Genomic DNA, 7,334 nt, shown 5'->3' with positions numbered 1-7,334 from the left:
AGAAGACCAAAGAATAGACCTGTGTGAGAGAGTTCAAGAAAAAAAAAAATAAGAGTACAAGATACTAAATTTCATTGTATACACTTATCATAAAATGATGTCTTTTTACTTGCAAGTATTCCAAGTTAATGATCTTAGTTAATGATGTCGTCTAGGTTTTGGTCTTTGATTGGTGAAGGTAGAGTATTTGTAAAATGTATCTAAGTTAGAATTTAGTATGAGATATAAGAAAGTAATAAATATGCAGATTTCTCTTAGTGGATGCACATTTATAGAGTTCTATTCCTATATTGAACCTAAATTGTGATAACTTGTCGAGTTAACCTTGAAATTAAGGTATATTTTGTATTATGATTACAACAATTAATCATATTATGGCCGCTTAACTTGTTTACAGAATATATATATATATATATATATATATTCTTATTACATTACAAATATAATTAAATTTAATCACGAATTATTACCTACAAATCTGTATTAATAGTTAAATTCAACCTTATTTACGAATTATTAGTTATGGATATGTATTTATAGATAAATTCATCATTACACACAAATATCTATGTGTTAGTAAATACAACATTGTCCACAAATTAATATTTATGGATTTCTATCCATATATAAATCCAACATTACATACGGATTATTATCAAAATATCTGTATTCGTAAGTAAATTTAACATTACATATGAATTATTATCTACTAATTACCAAAAATAACAATAATATAAATAATATTATTAATATTAATAATACTATGAATATTTTTACTAATATTATTATTAATATTATCATTAACATTATTAATACACTACAGGAAAATCATCAAATAGAAACCAATTTTAGAGACAAAAAATAATTAGTTGCTATAGTAACTAAATTATATACGAGTTTAGAGATTAGAAAATTATTGGTTTCTAAATTATTTTTATTATTGATAAATAGTTTATAAATTGGTATTTAATTAGCTATCAAGGTTTTTGCTACCAAATTTAGAATATAAATAATGAGTAGTTAAAACCTTGGTAGCTAATTAAATACTAATTTAGAAACTATTTATCAATAATATAAATTAATTTAGAAACCAATAATTTATTTAGTCTCTAAATACTATCTAATTTAGTCACTATAGCAACTAATTATTTTTTGTCTTTAAAATTGATTTATATTTAATGATTTTCTAGTAGTGATATTGTAATTAATATTATTAACACTCCTAATATTATTACTATTATAAATAATAATAAATACTATTATTATTATTAATATTTTTATCAATATTACTTATATTATGATTAATAATATTAGTATTATTATTATTATTTTTATTGATAGTATTATTGATAATAATATAAATACTAATATTAATAATTATAATATTGATAATATTTAAAAAAAATCATATAAAATATAATTAATATTACTAAAAATATTCATAATATTAAGAATATTAAAAGGCATATAATAATAATAATAATAATAATAATAAAACTAAGCATAATATTAATATTTTTAATAAAAATATTTTTTATTATAAGAATTTATAATTTTAATAATGATATTAATAATTAATAATAAGTATAATCATGAAGTTTGTATTGTGTAGTGGTTGAAGGTTATTTGGACGTAATATAAGTCCCTCAATAATACTTATAAATTTTTTAGTGTTACCTACATATTTTTGTTAAAGGTAAAATCCTTTTTTTTGTGATAAGTTTCCTTAAATATTAAGAGTTAGCTAAAAATATCACAAAATAAAAATAAAAAGTTAATTCTAAAAAGTTCAAAAATATAGAATTATTTTTAAATAATTTAATTGTTGATAAAGTCAGTTTAATCAATTTTAAGTCAATATTAACTATTTTTAATAAATAAATATTAATGTTTGTGTCGGATTAGGCTAATAGGTAATAGAGTATATTTACTTAATTCTAAGACAAAACTAACTATTTTTAATTTTTCTTAATAAATTCAAATATTTATGTTAATGTTAAACTAGTTTCGGTTTCGTCAAAAGCTAGCTAAAATAAATAAAATTAGCATTGTTCTTTATGTTAACCTTATTTATTTTTAGTATATATTTATTTTAGTTAACATCAAATAATTTTATCTATGTTATTATTTATTTAAGTTAGAATCCATAAAGTTGGTTCTAATATAATCTATTTTTAATATTTATTTAAGTTAACATCAACTAAGTTGACACTAATTTATATGTTATGAATATGTGTATTTTTGTGAGAACGAATAGGAATCGTAAATTATTTTTAATTCAAAGGTTTGGATTTAAAGATGACAAATCTACTCACTTATAATTTTTTTCTCACTTTCTATATAAATATCATCATACTCATCTTCATCCACACTCATTTCCTTAATCTACACTCATCTCCTTCACTCACATCAATTTTTTCATTTACATTCATGGCTTTCGTCCACACTCATTTTCATCATTTTTTTTAATATTTTTTTTGTTGAAAATGAAGGTATTGCAAATTAAATTAATATTAAAATTTTATTTTTTTAGTGTTGGCTTAAACGATACTAAATGAAAATAAATTTAAAATAAAAGCGCATTAGCATAAGCTTGACAAATTTTAAACTACTCTAATAAAAAAAATAATTTAAAAATTAGTGATAAATTAACGATGTTGTTTAGACTCAACTCTCAAAAGGCAACAATAATGAATTAACATATATAATTTTAGAGTTCACTACTCATGCAACACAAATTCAACAGTATTGACTAATTACCATCAACTTTTAGTCAACACTAAGTGTCCATTCTTTTATATTGCATTGTCTCTATCTTTGAATGAAAAAATTATATGCATCTCCATCTCCATCTATCTTTGATATTTGAAGAATATAAAATTTATCTTTCCTCTTCATCGCCATTCAGAAACATATATACTCATACTTGCTCAAATATTGATTGGATATTGTTTTACAAAAAAATAGAAAATAAAGTTAAAAATATGATATTATCAATATCTTGTTAAAATAGTACACAAAGTCTTCTCTTCAATACAAACTATCAATAAACAAATTATAATTAAAAATAAAATAAAATAAAATAAAATATCACATAGACTAAAGGATTTTTAGTAACTTCAAATATGAAGAGATATAAGTATGGAGACAACAATAATTTTATTAAAAAATAAATAAAAATGTTACACATCATCATAAACATTTTATTTGACAAAAAGTGTATTATATTTAAAAGTTTAGCATTCAAAAGTTTTTTCTTTTGCCTCTAATGCGATCATATATTTAAATACTATTTTATTCTTAAAAAAATATAAAATTGTGATTAAGTTTTTGAATAATGAGGTTGATATAGAAGAACCTCGTAATGATAATAGATATGATGTTGTTAAAACTATTAAGAAACTTAAAAGTCTTAAAAAATATTTTAAATGTTTACTAATAAGAAATAAGAGTCATTGTTTTTAGGATTTTTTTTACAAGGTGTTAAAAATCTATATTTTGATTGGTTTAAATTTATAGTTCTTTCTTATTTATTATAAATTTTGGCCTAGTTTTCTATACTTATTTTTTTTTCTTGTTTAATTATATTTTTTTTATATAATAACAAAATGTCTAACATAAAACTTCATTTAAATAAAAGTGTTTACATCAATATTTGTTTAAACTCTTGGTGCTTGAGAGGTTGTTGATGGACATAAATCCTCTATCATTAAAGTTTGTCTGTTTTAAATAATATCCAACCCCTAGTTTTTGTATAATTTGTTCATCTTTCAAACTTTAGTTCATCCTATCCTTTTTCTTTATTTGCATTTTCTCTCTCTCCTTTTTCTTTACTTTTTTTTTTTGCATTACAAAGACACAATTGTAAAGACAACACAATCTTTTTCTTCTTTTTAATTTCTCACAAACATACAAATAAAATGAAAATGTAAAAAAAAAAATTGGTCCAAAATCAGATGCAAAGTGGCCATTTGAAACCGGGGGTGGGCAATTCTCTATCAGATGCAATACAGTATTTTAATGTCATTTGTCCTTCTTCAAATTAAAAACTTCTTAAAGGGCAAAGTTGAATTAATAAAAAAGAGAGTAACAAATGAGCAATGAGGTCACTAGAGAGAACGAAAAGGTGATTCAGAGTTGAAAGTCAAATAAATTGGTGTAACAGCAGGGAATTGGAATAGTTTCATTTAGACTTTACTTGTCATTTTTTATGTTTTTTTTACTTGTATTTTTTATGTTTTTTTTAATTGTTGGAGATTGAATTTGTAAGGATTTAAAAAGTAGATTTGTGAAAATTTGCAAGGAAAGTTTGAAGAAAATGTTCATATTAACCTATGAATTTGTGAAAAAAAGTTATTGAAGTTTTTGAATGATGTGATAATTATGAATTTTATTTTATTTTATTAAAATATATAAAATGTAAATTTACAAATTTAATCTTCTATTATTATTGTACTGTTCGGTCACGATCAAGTTGGAACCTGATCGTGTGGATAGGATTTTTAGGGTCAAATTGAGTCGTGTCACTAAAAATCCAAAGAAGATGCTTGATATTTAATACATCCACATCAGTTAATTATAGATACTTTTTTCAATACAAATTTAGCAAAAACATAACAAGAAACGATACTATATATAACATCACCTCTGAATGACACAAAGATACTCACAATTTAAAATGTCGTTACAATTTCCTAAAGAAGGATCTATGAGTGTTATATAAGAATTCTAAGTACCCAAATAAATGTAAGTATTATTCAGTACAATACATATTACACTAAAATTAATATTTAATATTTTTACTAACTTGATCGTTGAAATTTTGTCAACAAGTGAAATCTTCCTCGTCACACGGTGATTTTCAAGCACTCAAAGACTACCATAACGAAGAATTAATCGGATATCACCTCCCAAATCCGATTCTATATTGTTGATTAGAACAATTATATTTTAGATATATACAAAATTGTGGAAAATGCATTGTTGAATTAAAATGATAATAATTTGGTTAAGATTCGTGAGAAGTAAAAGTAGGTGTGTAGAGGAAGAGGAGAGCGTGTGGGAGAATAGGAATGCTTTGGTTCCGTACAAATCTGGTCACATCAAAGTCACGTCCTGGGATGAAAGCTGTGGGGGTTACTTCACTGTTGCAGATTGTCATTGCCTACGCAAAATAAAATACTCAACCACAACATTCTCACTATCTCTCAACACAAATTCTCACCTATTCAACTTATGTTTCTTATCTTCCATTTACTACTTCTTCCAACACTACACTATTTACACTTGTTTTAAAAATCAAACAATTCACACATTGTTTTAAATAGTTTTTGTTTAGGATTTGTTTTATAGTTGATCGATTCGATGCAGTTTTAACAGAGGGAAGATTTTATCGCAGAGGTTAAGATTGAAATTTGAAAAAAAGAAGAAAAAAAATCACATGAAAAAAGTGCAGAGACATGTAATAGCAACTTTTGGAAAAGCAGAAAGCAGGGTCACTCTCTTGCCGCTCACAATCGCTTATTTATTCAGCATATCATTCCCTAACAGGCAAAAAAATATTGATGTGATGAAATTTTGCTATGCTCTGTTTAAGTAATAAATTGCAATTAGTCATAAATCATAGATAGACACACTGCTTTGACCAGTGATGTGAATAAGGACATGCAGCGAATCCCTTCTGGCGAATCACTTTTACTAGTAACTTTTGAGCCTAAATTAAAGTCATTTCAACCTCAAATCCCTCGTTATATGATATAGACATGTTTTAATACAAAACAAACTAATCTTATAAAAATAATCACTTTTTAACTTTATAATATTTATAAGTATTTTTATAAGTTTTGATCCTTCGATTAAGTCAAAATCACACTCGTATGTGATGCAAACTAGTAGCACACATCGAGTAAAAATAATATATATTGAGGGTTATAAAATATTTTGAAATTATTTTGTGGAAGAGATACGTAGCATGAAATGATAAAAGATTGAGGGTTGTGGAACCCAGTTGAGTTAAAAATGCATTATTAGTCCTGAACACTACTTTCGGTGGGGTATGCTTTATTTGGCCACACCGCAATTTCTTCATAAAAATGAGTAAACATATAAACAAAATAGTTTTAGAGTGTTGTATTCTTAATCATCAGTCTCCACTATTCTTTATGTATGATTTTTTTTCCTATTTTTGTAATCTCGCATAATTGTTAATTGCATGAATTTCTCATCATCTTCTATAAATATCGTGATCAGAAATGATATGTCCATAAGTACTAATAGGCTTGACATGTCAACCTCTCAGCCTCTAACGAAAGCAAATGAAGCTTAAAAGCTATTGGGAACATTCGCTTTATAGATACCTAACAAACTCGGTCCATAACCCTAAAAAAAACTTTTTTCTTTAACTTTTACAGCAGAAAATGAACTAATTAATCAAGAATTAAGTTTTATTATTTTGTAAAAAGGGCTTGTTTAGGGTATTTGTAAAGTATGCTCATATTTTAACACACATTTAATAAGTTAAATTAATAATATTTATTTAGATTTTTTATTTGAAATTTTAATATACATTATTATATTATTAAAATGGGTTGTAAGATGGATATAATTTTTGTATTCAAATATTTTTCATTTGTAAAACAGTTGAAAAATCTACCAAATCTTTTATTTCACGTTTCATTCATTGAGATGTGTGCAAAGATGTAAACATTCATATTTAACGACTTCTTTATGATACCATCACTATTCATTCCTTTTTCTTTGTTATTTGGACTTAATGGCATTATTTGCCTCCTTTTCTTTATTATTTGGACTTAATGGCATTTTTTTCATCGTGTTGAGTCATTAATTTTGAATTGCATTTGACATAATTGACTTATACCTTCCCCAGAAATCTAATGTACATAATTCACATAATGTACATTAATGTAAATAAAAAAATCGATTATGTTAGGTCATAGGCAACGTTACAATAAATATTCCAAAAGATAGTGAAAATATTGAAGGAAATTCCAAAAGAACTAAGAAAATATCAAGAAAATTATAGGAAAGGAAATATAATAATAACAATAATTATGCATGGTGGTATTTTTCAAAATCTACCGCATTTAAAAAAAATAAGAGATTATAAAGTCATATGTCTTGCTCTAACTAGCCCCGCTAATCTTTTATATTTTTTATATGATATATATATTTTTTAAGGAATGAATCATTTGGACTTTTCATATTAAAATATAAAACGGGATTAATTGAATTTTAAAATAATCATAAAAGTTATGGCTAGAATTATAAATTTTTATTATTATATATACAATCTAAAATCAAATTATATTTTCCAA

The sequence above is a fragment of the Phaseolus vulgaris genome, chromosome 1, assembly GCF_051622355.1.
Source record: "Phaseolus vulgaris cultivar YP4 chromosome 1, ASM5162235v1, whole genome shotgun sequence".
Lineage (NCBI taxonomy): Eukaryota > Viridiplantae > Streptophyta > Magnoliopsida > Fabales > Fabaceae > Phaseolus > Phaseolus vulgaris.
The sequence above is the reverse complement of the archived record's forward strand: the minus strand, read 5'-3'. Positions refer to the sequence as shown.